This window comes from Panthera pardus, unplaced genomic scaffold, assembly GCF_024362965.1.
Source record: "Panthera pardus isolate Hobbes unplaced genomic scaffold, ASM2436296v1 HiC_scaffold_13, whole genome shotgun sequence".
NCBI lineage: Eukaryota > Metazoa > Chordata > Mammalia > Carnivora > Felidae > Panthera > Panthera pardus.
In genome coordinates, this window is record NW_026526688.1 from 154,295,303 (window position 1) to 154,316,834 (window position 21,532).

The following is a 21,532-nucleotide window of genomic DNA, read 5'->3' on the forward strand; positions in this document are numbered from 1 at the left end:
AATTTTCAATCTGGCATAAGCTCACTCTTTCATCCATATAACTACTTCAGAAGGTTTTTCTGATATCACAACTGTTTCTCCAGAACCCATTCCTGTAGAAACTTAATTTTGAAACAATGTAACATTTTATACTTTTATGAGATCTTTCAAAAGTTAGTTGTGTTTCCAGAAATTAAGCTGAAAAAAACATATTCTTCCTTCCCATCACTACTATGTTCAAAACTATGTGTGTGTGTGTGTGTGTATATATACGTGTGTGTGTGTGTGTGTGTGTGTGTATTCTTTTTTTAATTGTCATGTTAGCCATATCTGGAAATTTGCCAAGTTGCAATGAAAGATACTTTAATAGTTAGTTGGTGCTCTAAGATGCCCTCCTATGATCAGCCTGTTCCACAATACGTCATTGTATATTGGTGTAAAGTGGTATTTTCATTGCCTTCTCTACTACAAATTCACCTAGTATTTCTCACCAAATATAACAACATGGTAATTGTATATTTTTAGCCTTCGTTAATTGCTACTTTATTAGAATGCTTAGCAGTAATGTTCATAGGTAAACTATGAAAAATCTATCTGCTTTGAATTCAATACACTTACATTTTCCTTCAAATAATTTTTGGGAGTTTTGAAATTATTTATTTATGATTTGTTCATAATTACTTCTAAGATTTCGATGGTTTTATTGCTTCCTTAGTCACATCCTGACCCTATCAATAAGATACTCATTTTAACATTCTCCATCAATTATGGCTATAAGCTCAAACTTGGTACACAAGATATCATATTTCTCAGTAAAATTAGTAGGTGGTAACTTTTAGGATTTCTTCAGAGTTAGTGTCATTGCCATAATTTGGCTTATGACTGACAAAGTGGATCCTTACATAGGCCCAGTGCTCCTGGAAACAGCAACAGCTAAGAACTGGCCCTCAACACACACACATGTACATGTACACACACACATACACACACACACACTCACATACTTTGCTTACTGCAAAGAACGACCTATTATCATAGGACTCAGAAAAGGCTCAAGAATGCCCTGGTTTACCTATCTCAAGGCCAGACACAGAGCCTCCAAATTTTCATTCTTTGTCCAGATTGGTCAGTGTGTTAGAACTGTTTGTAACCAGTGACCAATCTGGACAAAATACCTGCCAACATGACAAACTTTAGTTAGATTTCTCTCCTACTTCCAGGACCCTGAAATTTACCCACTTTTAGACTGGGCCATCTGCAAAATGTGAAACAACCACCACAAAAGACCCTCCGAATTATCAGTGGAACATAGGAAAATTAGTTCTCTGATCAAATGTCTGATCATACCACCTGTTCAACCCATATCCCCATACCCAATTCTATCTAGCCTTGTTTACCTTTCCCTACAAAAGAAAATTCCTTTTTGCCTGAACTTTGAGACATTTGTAGATCTTATTGTTGAAAAGCTCTTCCTAACACAACAGTCTACCCCTTCATATTGCAATAGTCTTTTCAAATAAAATCCTTCCTTGTCTAGGTCCTAATTTGTTTTTATTTGAAAGCTTTGGGGTACTGAGACTCAGATGGAGTGCTGATGACTACAAGAACCTGCTATCTTCATCTGAATTCATTCCAACTTCTCTGGTCCTTTGTGTCCTTTCCCAGCTGGGGAACTCACCACAGTGGTGAGTCTTGAATCCTCATCTCTTGTTCTGGACATTTGTCTGTTGTAACATGGTAAGGAGTTACTTTGATTATTTCATGCATAAGGAATGTTTTTGACCTTCTGTGGAGTGAGGGATTATGTGAGGGAATTTCCTTAGCTCCTTGACTGGGTTATGCTTGGAAGAATTCCCTTGGTTCTTTGAGGATTGTGTGAAGAAAATCATCAAGTGGACCTCTTGCCCAGCTCACTTAAGGTTGTATCTTTGATTTAATTATCTATTCCTATGGGTAATTCTCACTCTGTTAGGATCCCTGCCTCCTCTACTTCCATTGACTATGTGTTTTCCCATTATGTCACTGATGTAGTCTGCTCTGGCTGCTATAACAAAATACCATACATCAGGGGGCTTAAACAACAGAAATTTACTTTATCACAGTTCTGGAAGCTGGAAGTCTGAAATCATGGTATCAACAAGGTCAGGTTCTAGTGAGAATTCTCTTCCTTGCTTGCAGATGGCTGTCTTCTGGCTATGTATTCACATGGCTGTTCTCAGAGAGAAAAGCTCTCTGGTATATTTTCCTATAGGGCACCTTCATTCCATCCTAAAGCCCTATCTTCAAATACCATTGCCTTGGAAGTTATGGCTTCAACATATGAATTCGGGAGATACACAAACATTTAATTCATACAGGCACTAATTCAGTTCAATATCTTGAGAAAAAGCAAAATATCACTATAGAACCATTTAAAACTTCAACATTCTAGGGGCGCCTGGGTGGCTCAGTCAGTTAAGCGTCCGACTTCAGCTCAGGTCATGATCTCACAGTCTGTGGGTTCGAGCCCCGCATCGGGCTCTATGCTGACAGCTCAGAGCCTGAAGCCTGCTTCCGATTCTGTGTCTCCCTCTCTCTCTGCCCCTCCCCTGCTCATGCTGTCTCTGTCGCAAAAATAAATAAAAACATTAAAAAAATTAAAAAAAAATAAAACTTCAACATTCTACATGTTTTGGAAATTTGGGACTGTCTCAAACTGCTTATAATTTCCCATTCCCATGACCCACCCCTTCTCTTTTTTCTTTTTTACTGACTTTGATCTTCCTTTAAGCTCAACATCTCCAACTTCTCCAGTCCTCTATCCACCTCTGCCAGACCTTTCCCTTCCCACTCTGGCCCTTCAACTTCCTATAGCCACTCCACACTCCAGTTTTAGGTGACCCTCCCCTTTACTGGGGACTCTGGAGAGGGTCAGAAACCCCAAAAGCAACTACTTAAGACTGAAAAAGCTAATTAGAAGCAGGCTGGATATAATATCACTCATAACAGAGCTTTGGAAGCACAATGGCCACTTGCTCTCTCCTTGGTCCCTTGTCCAAAATTTAACCTGCAGACTAAATAAAATCATTCACCAGATTAAAAAAAAAATAAAAGGGGGCACCTGGATGGTTCAGTCAGCAGAGCATGTAACTCTGGATTTGCGGGCTGTGAGTTAGAGCCCCACATTGGACTTAGAGATTACTCTAAAAAATTAAAAGTCTCTCTCACAAATGTTTGTGGGTATTCTTTAAATCTTATATTGAGCAAGTGACTTCAAATTGTCCCATAAGCCTGAAGCACAGTTCTGATGATATACAAGTGGAGCAAAGATGAGAGCCAGTCCTTTCCTATAAACCTGTGAGTTTTGTATTTCTGTGTTTATGTCTGACTCATAGCTGAAATTTTAGAATTGAATCCATACTCTCTGTATTTGGGTGTGTTTGTAATATATATATTATCACACATGTGTGTGTGTGTGTATATATATATATATATATATATATATATATATATATATATATGTTTGTGTGTGTGTGTGTATATATCTATATAGATATCTATATATCTATATATATATATAGATATATAGATATCTATATAGATATATAGATATATAGATATATGTAATTGTGCCCCCCCTTACCCACTCACCCCCACCAATTCATATATTAAAGTTCTGGTCCCCAGTGTGACTGTATTTGAAGATAGGGCCTTTAGAGAGGTAATTATGATTAAATGAAGTCATAAGGCAGGGGGAGTCTCATAAGGCTGGCATCCTTCTAAGAAGAGAAAGAGACACTAAAATGATTTCCCTCTCTCTACCACTACCCCCCTACACACACAGAAGAGAGGCCATGTTTAAAGCAGTAACTTGCAAGCCAGAAAGAGAGTTTTCACCAGAACCTGAACATCCTGGCACCTTGATCTTAAACTTCTAACATGCAGAACTGTGAAAAAACATATTTGTTCTTTAAACCAATCAGTCTGTGGTATTTTGTTATGCTACCCCTTTCAGACCAGTATACAAATTTTGGTTCTGTGAAGTGAGGCACTGCTATAATGAATACCTATATAGGTGGAAACAGCTGCAGAACTGAGTGATGCAGAGGCCAGAAGAGTTTTGAGGTGCATCCTAGAAATAGCCTAGATCCTCTTGAAGAAACTGTTAATAGAAACATGGATGTTAAAGGTAAGTTTGTGAGGTTTCAGATGGAAATGAGGTGTAGCTTATTGGCAACTGGAGGAAAGGTTATCCTTGTTATAAAGTGGCAAAGAACCTGGCACTGTTCAAGTGTTTTGTGGAATTGTGTTGTAGGGTTTGGTAGAAGGTAGAACTGGAGAGGAATACATTTGGATATTTGGCTAAGGAAATTTCTTTGCAAAGTACTGAAGGAGAAGTTTGGTTTTTCCTTACTTTTTACATACATTACAAGAGAAAAGACAGTTTGAAGGAATTGTTAAGCAGAAATGAACCAGAACTTGAAGATTTGGGAAATTCTCAGCCTAACCATATTATAAAAAACAAGGAAACATGTTCTGACAAGAACACTAAGAGTGCGGCTGTACAACCATTTGGTAAAGAAATCATGGATCCAGTTCATGGATTTAACTGGTTTCAGCCATCTCAGCAGAAACCAGGGATAGAAATGGGATCACATAAGCAGAAACAATGTTAGCTAGAACTAAAAGGGACAGAGAATGCTATCAGATTTCTGGGGTTCTAGAGCATAGGACCATAAATGTATCCAGTGGTGAAGAGGCATGTGTGGTTCTTCAAGAATAGGGGGAAATGACTCAAAAGGCAATTCAGAGATCATCAGGGCTGCCACTCCCACCACAGACCCAGAGGGTAAGGCTGACTCCTCATTGATTTCAGAGGGTGGAATCGCCCCTTTGGTTATAGCAGGCCAGGCTGCCCTTCTAAAGAGCTACAGGAGAGGGGCCCCTACAGAGAGCCATTGGTCAGGGCCACTACAAAGAGCCACAAAGAATACTTTGTTCTGCCTGCCCAAGCTGACTGACATGGTAGTATTTATGAGTTATATATGTGTACTATTTCCCTACCTCTAGATGATTACCAAATTAAGTTATAAAATGCCTTCAAGGAGCTCTATTCTAATTGGCTTAGAGATCAATAGTACTTATATAAATGGAATATTCTTAAAATAGTCAGAAATTGAGGATAATACAATCTTTTTTTTCCTATTTGTATATTCTTCCGAAACTTATGTTACTAAATAAATTTGCATTAGATCTACTAGACATTTAAGATGATGAAAATGTAAATTTGTGATTAATCAAATTGAATAATTCTAACAAACTTTATTTCAACAATAATTCTGTTTTTTTCATATGTCCATATGAAGATATAATCTCCAAGTTCTTTTGGTAACTTAAAATCTTAGATATAACATTAGGTTAATTAATGACTATTCTTTAAATACCTAACTCATTTCTAAAATAAAACACTGAAATGTAAATTACTAAACCTAACCTTAAGGCTGTATGTATTTGGGTCTGTTAATGAATGTATTCAGGGGTGCCTGAGTGGCTCAGTTGGTTAAGTGTCCAACTCATGATTTCAGTTCAGGTCATGATCTCATGTGTCGTGAATTTGAGCCCCATGTTGCCCCTGTGCTGACAGTGTGGAGCCTGCTTGGGATTCTCTCTCTCCCTCTCCCTCTCCACCCCTCCCCCACTCATGCTAATTTGCACTCTCTCTCCCTCTCATAGTAAATAAACTTAAAACAAAAACATATTCACTTAAAAAAAATGTATTCATTTGTGGCCACACTGACAAATTGTATTACAAGGACATATATGGTTATAAAAGTGATAAAAGGTATATTCCTAAGCTCTACAGCAAAACCCTGATGGAAGACATTCGCAATTATATTCTGTATACATTTCTCTGTGAAATAGAAGTTAATGTATTTAAAATTTATAATCACTAAATGCTAACGAGGTTCTACCAGGAGAAACAGTGGCACAGAAAAACAGTTTTCCATACAAGGTATGCAGGAAGTGTTTTTGTTAAAGGAAGAGGGAGTTGTTTTGTCCAATGTAAAATAATTCATTATTCCATATGAGAAAGGGGAGAGTGTAGGACAAAACTTGCATGGGTATAGAAAATTATAAAGTTCCACAGAAAAATAATTTTACTTTTTGTACTCAAAGCTATCAAAGCTCTGATGGGTTTATTTATAAGAAATTTTTGTAAAGAATTTTTGTATAAAATGTTGCAGTTGACCCTTGAACAACATGAGTTTGAACTGCAGGGATCCACTTATATGCAAATTTTTTCAATAAATACAGTGGAGTACCATAAATGTATTTTCTCTTCCTTATGATTTTCTTACATTTTCTTTTCTCTAGCTTACCTCATTGTAAGAGTAGAGTACATAATACTCAGAACATACAAAATATGTTATCAGTAGGGCTTCTAGTCAACAGCAGAGTATGAGTGGTTAAGTTTTGGGGGAGTTGAAAGTTTTACATGGATTGTGGATTGCATTGTAGGTCAGTGATCAGGGTCAACTGTATATTGATGCAAAACTAGAATCTGGTTTTCTCTGTTAAAATAACAAAATTCTTGAATTATTGGTCTGCTCTTAAGAAGAGGTTATAAAAGGTGTATCTTTACCTTCTGTATAGTCTGCCTAGAAGCCAAAAGTTCTGTGTCATATCAGAATTGTTTCTTGGGGCTCCTGAGTGGCTCAGTCAGTTAAGTGGCCAACTTTGGCTCAGGTCATAATCTCATGATTCGTGAGTCTGAGTCCCATGTCGGGCTCTGTGCTGACAGCCCAGAGCCTGGAGCCTGCTTCAGATTCTGTGTCTCCCTCACTCTCTGCCCCTCCCCACGCTGAGTCTCGCTCTAGCGTGCGCTCTCTCTCTCTCTCTCTCAAAAGTAAATAAACATTAAAAAATAATTTAAAAAAAGAATTGTTTGTGTTTTCTTTTGACTTTATCATGGTCTTAATTACTTAAGAAAATAAGTTTTCTCACTTTTGTACTAAGATTCAATCATGTTACATTTTATGTATACTTTTAAAATTTTTTCACTTTTTTAAAAAATTTTTTTAAATGTTTATTCATTTCATGAGAGTGAGAGAGACAGAGTGCAAGCAGGGAAGAGTCAGAGAGAGAGGGACACAAAGAATCCAAAGCAGGCTCCAGGCTCTGAGCTGTCAGCACAGAGCCTGATGTGGGGCTCGAACCCACGAGCTGTGAGTTCATGACCTGAGCTGAAGTCTGATTCTTAACTGACTGAGCCACCCAGGTGCCTCTCACTTTGATTTTCAAACAACTTTGTTTTGCATGCCACAAAACAAATTTCCTTGTCAGTTGCATTATTTTCAAATGTGCTTTTATCAGATTTCCACTTTAGAAAATTATGAAAAGTAGGTTAATCACAACTATTTTGAAGTCTTTCATCCTTTACACATAGTTTTATCTCTTGTCCTTCCCTAAAAGCACTTGCAAATCAACTACAGGCCAGAAAGATTTTTCTCCAAAAAAAGACTCTCTGAGACCCTTAGAAAATGATTATGCCAGGTACTCTCTAGCATAGGTTTAAGATGCTCAAGTCCTAAATAACTTTGAAATCATACTATTAGGTTGAGTCAGGATTTCTTAAATGGTAGTGTAGAAGCAGATGGGTTCATAAGACTGTTAACCCTAAATTGATGAGAACAAAATTAACTATATAGGACTGAATGAACTGATAAAGGATGACTATGGGTTTTCCTTGGAATACTGCTGATAATAACCCTGTTTTCTAGATACAATGAACCCCTTTCTCTTTTCTCTTTTGCTCTTTGTAACTCCTAAAAATTTAGTAGGCTGTACTTTCATAAACAGAAATTAAACCTCTGTCTACCTCATCCCTCCAGATTTTGGAAACACTTATTGATTAAATATTATTTCATGGCAATATAATTTTTGCTTGTTTGATAAGAATCTGTCTTCCTTTGTTAACAGGACATAATTGGAAACATTGGTAATAAACCAAAGCTTTGACTGAAATGTCATATTGGAAAATGATGCTTTTCAGTCATATATGACTAGGAAATTTTTTTAAAAACAAGTTTTAAGGTTATTTATTTTGAGAGAGTGAGTGGGGGGAGAGGGAGAGGGAGAGGGAGGGAGAGAATCCCAAGCAGGCACTGCATTGCCAGCATAGACCCCAACATGGGGCTTGGGCCCATGAACATTGAGATCATGACCTGATCATGAGTCACCCAGGAGCCTCATGACTAGACACTTTTATTTAAGGGGTTAAAGTTAACTTTATGGAGCCAATGTTCACAAGCCTACTAGGAAAACTGGTGAGGTAACGACTAGCATATGGAGATCCCAACCCTATAGGTGAGTAAGAAAGAGACTTTCTTTGCAGGCAAGGAAAACTTAGAATATTTGGGAGACCTCTACAAGATGGAAATTCACCCAAACCTATAGATATTACAGGTGAAATATGATGGAGAGTCTTTGGCTTGGCTTCTAGCCATAAGAGAATTTTAAAACGTTGATCTAAGATTCCTTACAAAAATTTTCAGCAAAGTAAATATTTTAAAATTCCTCCCTGTAAGGTAAATCACCATTCTTACTACAAGCATGCAATTAATAAAGCCAAGTCTAATGAGAGGAGCTTTAATTTATGATCTATAATCTGTATTTGACATCTTTGATCAAAAGAAGGACTACAGAGAGAAATTCTGTGTTTCAGTGAGAAACCACAGTACATCCATGCAGGTTATCATTATCTGGCCCTGTTAACAGTCTTTGTGCTATTTTGTACCTCTTTACAAATTCTAAGTAACTGTTGGATATGATGGATTTCCAATTTTATTACCTACATGTAAATTGGACTAAATTCTTTCATCTGGTATGCATTGTTAAACCTTATAATATTTTTGACTCTTCCAGTTTCCTTCAGTGTCTGGGCATATCCCCAACTAATGTTTTCAGCTGCTCCCCTTCCTAACTTGCTATCACCAAGAGCTAAAACTTGCCTAACCAGATTCTTATTTGAACTCCAGGTTGTCTTATAGCGGAGTTTACTCTCAACATCTGAAGAAGTACTGGGAGCTAAATTCTGAAGACTTGGTACACTTGAAGGGCTCATCACTGTAGTAGACCAAACAGAGGAAAGATTTCTCCCTGTACAGTCTGCTGTCTAGGTCATCAAGGAAGTCTGATAAAATGTGTAGGTCATGCAGGCTCTTAGAGGAGAGATAATGTACATCTCCAGGACTATCAGCATCTTCCTGGCCTTGAGAAATTCAACAAGCAGGACTGCCTCGCAGAAAGATTTGTATCCATCACATTCTTGGAACTCACTGGACTGGTTACCTTTCAGTGTTCAACTTTGCCTCTTTATTTTAATCAATGTTTTACATTAATCTTTTTTATTTTAGACATCCCTATTTAAAGACACGTAAACTTAGCACAACTGGCCTTTGCCACTACCTCTCAAAAAATGGTTTAACTGATTTTACAAACAATGCCAGCAAGAGTCGTCAGGAGCTGATTTCTTAGAACCTGCTTTGCTCTGCTCTGGTTTTTTGCTCACCTCTGAATTGTTCAGAGATGAATGATATTCATTTGGCTTAAGCAAATGGAGGGACTGACAATGTTAAACCCTACTTGAGCCCCGTGCTCCTGGAAAAATCAGTGATGGTTAAGAAATTACCGCTGATTCTTTTGTGTTCTATAAAACAACTTACTGCACAGCACCATTCTTCCTCATATGACTCAGATAAGAGTCAAGGAGGCCCCCTGATTTGTTTACCTATGACAAGGATAGACACAGACCACACTCCCATTCTTTGTCTCATCCATGATTAGCTGAACCATTTGTATTCACTGACCAACCTGGACCACACATCTGCTAACTTAACTTGTGGGTACACTTAAATTTCTCTCCCCTCTTCAGAACATACTGAACCAAACTTTTAATCATGCCCAGCCTGAGCCATCATCAGAATGTGAACCAATGTTTCCATACAGAATTCTGGAGGACCAAGTTGACCTCAAGGGAAGATGTTTTCTGATCAAACTGTTTCATCCCACCACCTATTCATTCCCCTCCTCCTCACTTAGTTCTTTCTAGCCTTGTGGGAAAATTCCTTTCTTCCTGATGTTAGAAACTTGTAGATCTTATGCTCAAAGTCTCCCTCGCCCTATTGCAACAGCACCCTTCTTTCTATTGCAATTGTCCTTTTGAATAAAGCTCTTTACCTAAGCTCAGATTTGTTTTTACACTACCATTCTGTGACATTTAGAAAAAGTTTTGTATTGTCTTCAAAAGTAGTTCGGTAAAGAATGTTTCATCATCACTTCATTAGGAGTGAAAATAATGTAAATGTCACTTCTGCATTTTATCCAATACTGCTCAACTGTAAGTTTAAAGCCAATGTTAATTAAAACACAAAATAAAATGACCTCAAAATAGTAAGTCATTTAAAAAATGATATATTGTCCCTGATTTATGTATCATTTTGAGTCTTACTTTACAGACTAACTCTGAAGTACCACATGTATCGTGATCCTAGTACACATAAGCATTTCAGTCTACATCAACTTAATTCACAAGATGAACTTCACCAAAACTGGTACAAACCTGCTCAATGAAATGATCTCATGCTCATACACAGTATGTTGTCAAATAAGCATAAATTTACTAAAAAGGATTCTAACCTCTTCTTCTCAATTTTAGTATTTCTCTGTTCACGTACCAGTAACAAATACATTACAGGCCAGTCCTACTGGCCTTTCAATCCAGGAATACAGAATATTTTTCCTTTTATTTGTGTCTTCCTTACTTTCTTTCATTAATGTCTTACAGTTTCCAGTGTACATGTCTTTTATCTCTGGGGTTATTTATTCTTAGGTATTTTGCTCTTTTTGATGCAATTATAAATGGATAGTTTTCTTAATTTCTCTAATAGTTAATTATTAGTGTATAGAAATGCAGATTTTTGCATAGTGATTATGTATCCTGCAATTTTATGAAATTTATTAGTTCTAACAGTTTTTCAATGGAGTCTTTACAATTTTGTGTATTATCATGTCATCTGCAAATAGTGACAATTTTACCTCTTTCTTTCCAATCTGAATGGTGATGAACTACTTTAGCTTTTATTTGTCCTGAAAACTCTTTATCTGTCCTTCAATTCTGAAAAATTTGGACATGTAGGCTATTCATGGTTGGAAGGGTTTTTCTTTCAGCACTTGAATATATCACGACACTCCCTCTGGCATACAAAGTTTCTGCTGAAAAATCTGCTGATAGTCTTGTTCCCCTGTTCCTAACAAGTTGTTATTCTCTTGTGGCTTTTAAGATTCCTTCTGTGACTTAAATTCTGACTTTTTAATTATAATGATTTTGGCTTCCTTTAACTATAATGTCTTTTGGTTCACTGTATTTGGAACTCTCTGGGATTCCTGGGTCTACATGTCTGTTCCTTTCCTAGGTTAGGGGAGCTTTCATTGATTATTTCCTTAACTAAATTATCTGTTCCTCTCTCTCCATAATGTGAATCCTATAATACGAATGTTAGTTCTTTCGATATTGTCCTGTAACTCCCTTAAACTATTTTCGCTTTTTTTCATTCTTTTTTTCTTTCTGATGCTCTGACTGGGTGAGTTCCACTGCCTTGTCTTCAAGTTGACTGAACTTTTCTTCTGTCTCATCTACTTGCCTATTAAATTCCTTTAGTATATTTTTCAGTTCAATCATTATACTTCTACTCTGTGACATTTATTTGGTACTTTTTTATTTTTCCATCTCCTTGTTGAAGTTCTCACTCCTCCCCAGTTCGGTGACCAGCCTTTTGACCATTAATTTGAATTGTGTGTCAAGTAAACTACTTATCTCCATTTCATAATTTTTTTTCCTGAGGTTTTATCTTGCTATTTCATTCTTACTATTTTTGCTATTTCTAGTACTTTTTGATACATAAAGTCAGGAAGCATATCGCTATTCACCACTCACCTTGAATGAAATCATATGTGCATTAGTATTAAAGTACACCCAAACTGGCTCACAATATCACCCCTCCTCTTTAAAAAAAAATTGCAATGTTTATTTTTGAGAAAGAGAGACAGAGAGGGAGAGCATGAGGCAGGGTGGGGGGGGGGGCAGAGAGAGAGGGAGACACAGAATCCGAAGCAGGTTCTAAGCTCCGAGCTCTTGGTACAGAGCCCAACACGGGGCTTGAACCCACAGACCATAAGATCATGACCTGAGCTGAAGTAGGATGCTTAACCACCAGGCTGAACCACCCAGGTACCCTGATAACCCCTCTTCTTATTCCCAACTCTCCTTGCAAGGCCACAGTCAGAAATGCCAAGTTCATAAAATAAGTGGTAATCAAATAAAAAATCTCTTATCCTACGGCATGAGGTTTTCATTGATAAAGAGCCATCAAGTATAATTCTCTAATATCTGTACAGTGTGTAAGCCAAGTTATTATTCAGTCTGCACAAATTGTTTCATTCTATTGTTTAGCAAAATATCTGCAGGCAGTTACCACATAATTATTCTCCTTCCTTTAATACATAATTAACATTATGCATCATCCTAAAATATCATTTGACAAAGATTTTTCAACAATAACTTCTTATGCTTTCTCTTTGAGTGTAAAATTTGTCATTAACATTGCAGTTGGCTATTGTTTCTAAGTTGCTTCTGCTATAAAGAGTAGAGCCATAAATGCTTCCCAACTTTTGGTCTCTTCTGTAAGTCTAACAACAAAATCAGTGTTATTGCATGAAAATTATTTTATGCATGTTATGTTTAAAAATCTCCCTCAGCTTACTGAATCAAAAATAGAAAAATCAATGGCTTTGAATAGATTCCACTGGTCAAGTATTCTAGCTTCTTCTTTCCAGCTCCCCCAACTCCCACCTTGCAACGGGAGTATCGCCATCACCACTACCACTCCATCATACGGTTGGTGTCTAAGTTGCCCTCACTGAGGGAATGCAGAATGTGCCCCAAACTATAGAGTGGCGGATCAGTCACAGATAATGAGACATTTAAAAGTGGGTAAGTGCTCGCTTCGGCAGCACATATACTAAAAAGTGGGTAAAACTAAGTTAGAGTCCTTAGGTTATAGGACAGTCTCACTGCAACTGGATGTTCAAATCAAAGGGCTGCAATTTATCTGTTGGTGGACATCTCCATGGAAAACAAAAACAACAGCTACACAGTTAGCCAGAATCCATGCATTTCTGCTGGTTAAGTGAAGGTATATTTTCTGCCTACTCTTCAAACAAGATTGTGGGCTTTTAAGGCCTTCCTCTTTTCTCTGTCCTCTCCTTTTCTTTCTCTTATGCCCCCTCTTGATTTCTTCTCTTCCTTCTTTTCTCTTTTCTTCTCTTCCGTTATGATTTAGGCTTTTTTTTTTCTTTAAATGGGTGATTTCCCTAACTCACGTGGTCCAGGAAAGTGGAATATTTCTCAGGGTACAAGCTGGAAACTTCACAAGGAAGCAGAGGGAACACATCAATTAATCCTTCAAGAAATAGCCTTGCCAGACATTTATGCCCCTGTTTGACAAGGCTTTATAATGGAAAATGAACTGGGGAATTGTGGCAAATTAATCTCCAGTCAAATATAATTCAATTTTTTAAGATATTCATAAATGTACTTCCTATTTGCACTTTTCTTTTCCTGTCGCATATGTGAAATCATGACACTCGAAGATTTATGTGTCCCAGCATATACAGATTTGCATTCCATATTCACCACTAGAGACCACTTCACTCTTTGTTTATGATGTTATTTTGGGCTGTACTATTTGTTACTCTTTTCATCACTTTTTATGCTTCAGTAAACCACATTTTAGTCATGGGTCCATTTTTTGAGAACTGAAGATATAATGCAGCACAAGCATAAAAAACAAAATTACAAATTTAATAATGTTAACAGTAGCATGAAAATGGCATGAAAATATATTAGGTGAGACAAACTGTATCCTATTAGCTAGTTATTTGCAGACAAACAAACCAATGTGGTCCTTAAAAGGACATGTATAACCTTAGAGGACATAATTAGCATTAACTGTATGAGCAATGGGATTTCTATGCAAATAAAAATTAATCTTACATTTCAGGTTTGTTTAAGGCTGTGAACAAAATAGTTTCATGGATTTTGGATTTTTGTTCTTTAAACCGACACCTTCTCCAACATGGCTACAAACCATATTTTAATACATGTTTTTCTGGCTGTCATAGTATCATGTCTCCTTTCATATCTCTTGTCTCTAAATCCTTTAGACATTACTTTTTCCCCTTTTTCCTTGGAGATATTATTTGTGTATCCACATACACAAATATACACAGAGACACACATACATAATAATTAGGAAATAAATTAGAAGGACCCCTGTGTTTTGACCTCTTATTATAATTTAAAGCAATTAATAAAGAGCACAGGAGCATAAAAATTTATCTTGACCTGAGAGTGCTTATCTCTAAGAAGCCAGATAAAACACAGCAGTGATTTTCATTTGTCCATGGCTTACATCTTCTCCATAGAATATGCAATCACTGCATCCTTACTCAAGAGGGGTGCCGTGTTATCTCAACAGCACAAATAATCTGAAGGAAGGAGACTGATACCACAGGACAGGAAAATTATTGCTGATTACAACAATAATGATATTGCACATCCATTTAGAGAAGAACCTTCTGGAAAGATCCAAAATTCACCTCTCATGACACATACCCAATGTTATGTCGAATAAGCATAGGGGTTTACCTATAAAAATGCTTTGATGATTTTTCTAAACATCAATATTTGGCAAGTTAATTTTGTTGCAAAAATAACTATTCACCACTTCAACATCAATAAACTGGTTGATTCAAATTAACTTCAATCTTCTCCTTTTGTAAACTAGGAATACTAATATCTACTTTTCCTTTCTGAAGATGTAAAGATCAAATGAAAAAATGTTTGTGAAATTCGAAACCTGAAAGCAGTTAAGTATAAAATTTTGACACAGACCTCTGTTCAAATAAAATATCATAGTTGAAAATAAAAGTGATTATCCTAACTAATCCATAATTTATTTATTTGAATAAGTTTACATATGTGTTAAAGAGTGTATATACAAGGACTTTAAGTATAATGAACATGTAATCATACCTAAATCTTTATATAGCTGCATATGTATGAATAAAGTGGTATAACTGTACACGGATTGATTCAGTCAGCATGTACTGAACTCATACCTTGAGCATTAGTCAAGGTAGAGACCCTCACTGTGTGCTCAGGCATCGCTACATGTTCCTAAAAAATTCATTGCACTGAAATGTATAGAAGGCAGAGAAAAGAACAGCATTTACTGAGTTGTCAGCATTTCAATTTATGTTATAGCATTAATTTCAAAAGTTATATTGAGTGAGATACCTTACTTTATCTGGTGGCATTTATGGCAGGATCATTTGGCTCAGAAATGAATAGGAGGAAGGAGTAAGAATGCAGCCAAAGATGTCTTTACAGCAGGGTCAGCGCGGCAAGTATTGGGTTGCTACATATAAAGGATTAGTGCTGATAGCTTCCAACCTCAATGGCGGACGATTCCTAATCAAAACTTTCTTGGTACTCATGGCTAGATATATTTCTACAAGGTATCATCATAAAGAAATTGCCAAAAATGTCATTGTGTCAATACTTTCTAAGATCTTTTGTAAGGTTTTACCGTGTTTGGTTTCATCCATTTGGAGCCTCTTATAAATAATGAAACTTCTAGCATCTCTTCTATATTGACAGAATTCTAAATTCTATTATGATGGTAAAATGATGTCATCTGTGTCAAAAGTCAGCCATTATGACAAATATATTTCACAAATCTGAGAAGAGGGGGATATGAAAACTTCTTAGCTCTTATTTTCAAGAACTAGAGGATTCCTAAGGCAGTCAGCCTAATGGGTACATGATCTGAAAAGGTGGACACTTTGGGAACTAAAAAAAAGAAGAAGACGAAGACGAAGACGAAGACGAAGACGAAGAAGGAGAAGGAGAAGGAGAAGGAGAAAGAGGAGGAGGAGGAGGAGGAGGAGGAGGAGGAGGAGGAGAAGGAGGAGAAGGAGAAGGAGAAGGAGAAGAAGAAGAAGAAGAAGAAGAAGAAGAAGAAGAAGAAGAAAACTAAAAAACATAGAAGGAAAAAAGGGGGTGTGCTTTTTAGGGGCAACTACGAAAAAATATAGACTGAGAAATATAGACTCTGCTTTAAGTGATTCTGTCAAGGGTCTTATTAGATATATACAGTTATGACCACTTTTGCCACTTAATACTTAGCAGAATGCTTTACAGTCATCACCATATAAGCATGTACAACAAAGAGATAAAGACACGGACTTACTTGTTTGTTACCAAATATCACATGGGAGGTCAGATGAGGAGGGTGAGAAACCCAGGGTTTTTCTTTTTCTTATAAAATCTGATGACACATAGTCTCAATAATGAAAGATTTCAGGGACAAAGAAAAGCTATTGAGATATGTAAATGCAGTTATAAGAAAGCAATAGGTCAAATAAAGGTTTTAAATAACTTAATGAACACATATGAGACAAAGTTTGAGAAGACAAGGTTTGACTTGCCTTTAACAAGTCAATTTCCTTAGACCAAACTTCATCAAAAAAAAAAGGCATAAATTATGTCTAAAATCTCTCTGAATAAGGAAGGAATCATGATAAGATAGAAAGGGTACAGATTTTAGGGTCATTATTGCCTGGATTTTAATCTAAAATTCATCACATATTGGTTGCGTGAGCAGTGGCAAATGAATTAACCTTCACGAGTCTAAATTTACTCTCGGAATAAGTACCATCAGGATTGTTGTGGGAATTATAAACAATGGAAATAAGCACTTGGCACAGAACTTGGCACATAGTAGACACCAAAATATATTATTTCCTCCTATTCCTTTATTACCTTAAAATTCTATGAATTGTAGAAGCCAGATTACCCAGGTTATAATTTAAAGATTATTGTCTCTAGGTCTTTCTTCTGAAGCGAACTTGCGCTAGTAACTATGCTTATTCATGAGTTAAACTATGGTTAATATATATGCTTTGCCTCTTCTCTGCTTGTTGTAATAAAATAAACAATATAAAATCACAGCCACAAAAAAGCTTTACTCATAGACAGGGAAGCAATTAGCACTTCTGGGTGTGTACAGGGTTCTAGCTGATTTGTCTGCAGTATCATCTCAACTTCATTACAATACTGTGATGAGTTATTTCACAAGTGAGAAAACCCTGAAAAGGTAAGTAACGTGGCTAAGGCCGCCCAACTGTTAAGTCACAGAGCAGCAGAGTGAGTGCAGGTGTCCTCACCTAGCCACTCTACACAGGACTTCTGAAGCACCAAGGTTGTTAGTGAGAGAAAGGGACTATTGATATTTAAGCCAGGGTTAGGAAGGGAAAGGTGAAGAGCAGGCTAATAGATGCTATGAGCAGCTCATTAAGCCAATGAGGGATCATATATAATACATATAATAAATATAATATAATATAATATAATATAATATAATATAATATATAATAAATATGATATGATATAATATATAATATGATATAAAATATAATCGAAGTGAACAAATCATAGGAAAGGGATAATTATTAAATACGGCATGTCTTTAGTGTATATATATAACAGTATATTTTTTCTCTTTTTATAAAACTGACAGCGAGAAAAGGAAGAAAAGTCCATGTTAATTCATCATATATTCTAATACACTTCAGCTGCAGATTAAAGGAACCATGCCAGTTGCTGCTACTGCAGACAGAGAACGGAGAAATCGTCTACGAGCCCCATGGGTTTACAGAAGTCTATCCATCACTCTGTCAGTCTTCCGGATCATTATTCAAGTTGCTATCCCCAATTTTGCTGGATATATCAGATCAACTCCAGCTCCATAGGTAATTTTTCTCCCTAATGGGCTTGGAATTTGTTCTTTTTTTATTATCTTTGGGCTAATGTGCTGCTCAAAACCTTTGAAAATTCTAGGAAGAATGTCAGTCATTAGCTCTGAGTAGGGGGAGAGGAGGGTGGAAGGTGTACTTAATTCACAAACTATCACCTTGCTATTACTATGCAGGGGACTTAAAGGTATAGACAGAACAGTTATATTAACTGTGAATGGCATGCTTTCTTCGGTTTCTGTTAGTATATTTTATATATTTCATTATTTATTTCAAGGATCTTTAAGGACAGGGGAAAACGTGTCTACATGGGTCCAGGTTGGTGTCAAAATTTAGCAGATTATCTAATCATTTGATCAATGAAGAACACTATCCTGGAAAATGCAGCTAAACATTTGTCAAAATGCAGTCAGCAAAACAGAAAAAAAGCAAGGATCATTTTTGGACGTATCTGCAAAAGAAGGTTATTCTTCCACTGAACAAATCTGTATAGTGCAGCTGTGTAAGGTGTTGGGTTTTGCAAGGGTGATACACATACAAAGACGACCGGGGCTCTGACTTTAAGTTAAAAAAATACTGATAACAGTGAAAAATATGTGTCATGTGTAATATTAAAGGCACATAAGATAAAGGAATATTGTCCCTATTGTAAAATTCAGAAAATCTTCCTGAAACATGTGAAAACCAAGCAGAATATTGAAGATTCAAGAAGGGATGGAAAGAGCATTGCAGATAGAGGGTGTGTATGTGAAAAAAATGGTTATGCCAGATCATTAAGCATTTTAATATTTCTGACTACAATTTAATCTTCACTTCACAGGAGCAGAACTTTTCATCTTTTTTGTTCACAGTCCCGTTCCCAGGACCTAGAACAGCACCTGATACCAGATAACTGTTGGTTGAATGGATGATTAAATTATAAAATGCAAGTCAAGGAACAGAGCAACAGGAGTTTGGAGTGGAACCGGATCACACAGTATCCTTAAGTGTTCCTTCGTGACCCTGTTTGTACGACTTCTTTTCACTTAGGCCCTCCCAGCTCCGGGATACCTAGTGATAACACAGGGCTCCTTCTCAGTATCTGACTCCTATCACACTCGTCCTCTAGACCTCGTTCTTATAATGTGGAACTGTCTTGATAGAATTTCCCATCATAATCTCCCTATGTCCATTTACCTGGGGATTTATTTTTGCTGATAGGAACTAATTTAACTTGCCTTAAATTTTGCATGGGAGGAAACCTTTCCAGATACCATTTTCAGTCAGCTATGGCAATGTGAAGAGACCACTGCCAACACTCAGTGGAGTCAAAAGCACTGAGTTCATCTCTTAGGCCTGATGTGAGTCAGGCCTACAACTGTGAAATAATAATTGTTATTATTTTTTTAATTTTAAGTAGGCTCCACGCCCAACGTGAGGCTTGAACTCACAACCCTGAGATTAAGAGTCACATGCTCTACTGACTGAACCAGCCAGGCACCCTGTGAAATGATTATTTTTAAAGTGCCTAAATCACAGGGCAGAGGGAAGATTAAAATAGATAATAAGCAGAAACGTCTTGCAAATTTTAAGACATGGCACAAATGTAAGGAATTATCAATTTACTTGGGCCTTCGAGGCCTTGAAACCAAGAAATTAAATGGTATGTATGAAAATTTCACATTATCACCTCTTTTGTGGGATAACATCTTGTAAAGCATGGACAAACATTTTTGGCATCTTTCAAATGATGTTTTATAGGCAACTCCCTTTTATGTCTATATTAAAATGGCATTAAAGATACAGCAATATTGGAGATTATTATTTTTTCTCAAATCACTTAATCTCTTTGTTCCTTAATCTCACAGCATCTTCTGATCACTATATAAATATTTTCCCAGATGATCCTAACAAATAAGGCTACAAGGTAGTAACCATCATAATTCACACTTGATATATGAAACTATTATGAAATCTGCACAAGGTCAAATGTACTATGTCTGGCTCCCTTATCTTGGGGGCTTTCTAACATATGCTGATACCTCTCTCTTCTTGAACTTAGTCAATGAATCTGAGATAAAGTCATTGAAAGGAGATACTCTTCATTAGAGTATAAATTAACCTACAGTAATCTTTTTTTTTTTTTTTTTTTTGCCTTTGCTGAAATAGGACAACATTTGCTCTAGGGCAATATAGAGAATTATTTATGTGAATTATTACTCACAAGTCTCATACTATTAATTAGTCTCATACTATTAATATCAATGCTTATTAGTTTGTGTGTATATATAGGTAGACGTAGCACAACATATACATGTATGTATAAACATATACATGTATGCATGCACACACATATTTACACACTTTTGACAAATTTTCATTCCTTTCATTCACCATCCCCATGGACACTTGCATTTTTTTCTCTTTGTGAAATATACTGCCAAATAAGTCTTATATAAATTAAAACTGTCTTTGATTTTATGTTACTAAAATAAGAAGTAGTCTTGCAAATCAGAAATATACAAATTAGATGCAACAAACATATTAACATTAAGTGATATAAATTTTGGTGAAGGTGTCTTGAAGAGAATAGCTGTATTGGTCTGATAAAACTAGTGAGGGAGAACATTACAAAACGGATACTGAAAATCTACAGATAACCTGTAGTTTGTGAGATTGTAAAAACAAAGTTCAGTATCTAAGTCCCTCTGTTTCTTATAAAAATAGAGCCATTAAACCTCAAAATCATCATGTTGAGTGGTTAATACATGTGAGAGGTCACAAATTTTCCCATGACTGTTCAGACTAAGGGTATTATACCATAAAATACATCTTTTCCTATTTCTGGACATGGTGACCCCCAATATAAATAATTGCACATGTTATTTTATATTATACTTAATTATGTATTTATTATTTTCTTTTCTTTCCAGATGGATAGTGTGCTTTCTTCCTATATTTAAAGACAGCAAAGTGGAAAGCTGATGAATATTATAAGGACACACTGAATAGTGCATCGTTACTATGGCAATAAAAAAGAGAACCAATGTCCACATATCTTTTGGTAAAATTCCATCTCTCTGGGTAAAATTTTACAGTTCTCTGCATTAGATGTAAGCAAATATTCTTCATGTAACATTTTAAATTAAATATTTCCATTGAATTTACATGTATTGAATATCTATCATGTTCCTGGCATGGTATACAAACATAACTAAAGTACCTTTTCTGACCTCCCTGCAGACTATTTGGGAAAACTAAAGAACTAATAAACTCAACACAAAGCAACTAGTGTGTAACAGAGGTTTGCACAAGAAGCTAGGCATCTAACACCATTCTTCCCTTCCTCCTTCCTCTCCCTCCCCTCTTCTCCTGCTCTTCTCCTGTTTCCCCTCCTACTTCTCTTCTTTTTCTCCTTCTTCTCATTCCATTATTTTTCGCAAGTAGTGAGGGAAATATATTAGAGAAAGAGGGCAAAGAAGGAATCCAGGATTTAAAGCTCCCGAGAATGTAACTGGAGAACACAGAGAAACACAGAGAACTAGAATTATGTAAAACAAAGTAAACATGTCCTAATTCCAATCTTGCATAATCTTTCTTAGAGACGTTGTGATAAAAATGTTACTTTATTAATCACTTATTGCTGTATAAAAGGATC

At 36.3% G+C, this 21,532-nt stretch overlaps 1 long non-coding RNA gene across 1 annotated transcript; it reads left to right on the forward strand.

Moving 5' to 3' along the window:
• Window positions 1-12,153: 12,153 nt before the first annotated feature.
• LOC109278406 (uncharacterized) lies at window positions 12,154-21,041 on the forward strand. The gene is made up of 5 exons (XR_002085654.2): window positions 12,154-12,247; window positions 14,896-14,945; window positions 17,661-17,892; window positions 18,716-18,899; window positions 20,808-21,041. It is a non-coding gene; the product is annotated as an uncharacterized LOC109278406 (long non-coding RNA).
• The last annotated feature ends 491 nt before the right edge of the window (window positions 21,042-21,532 follow it).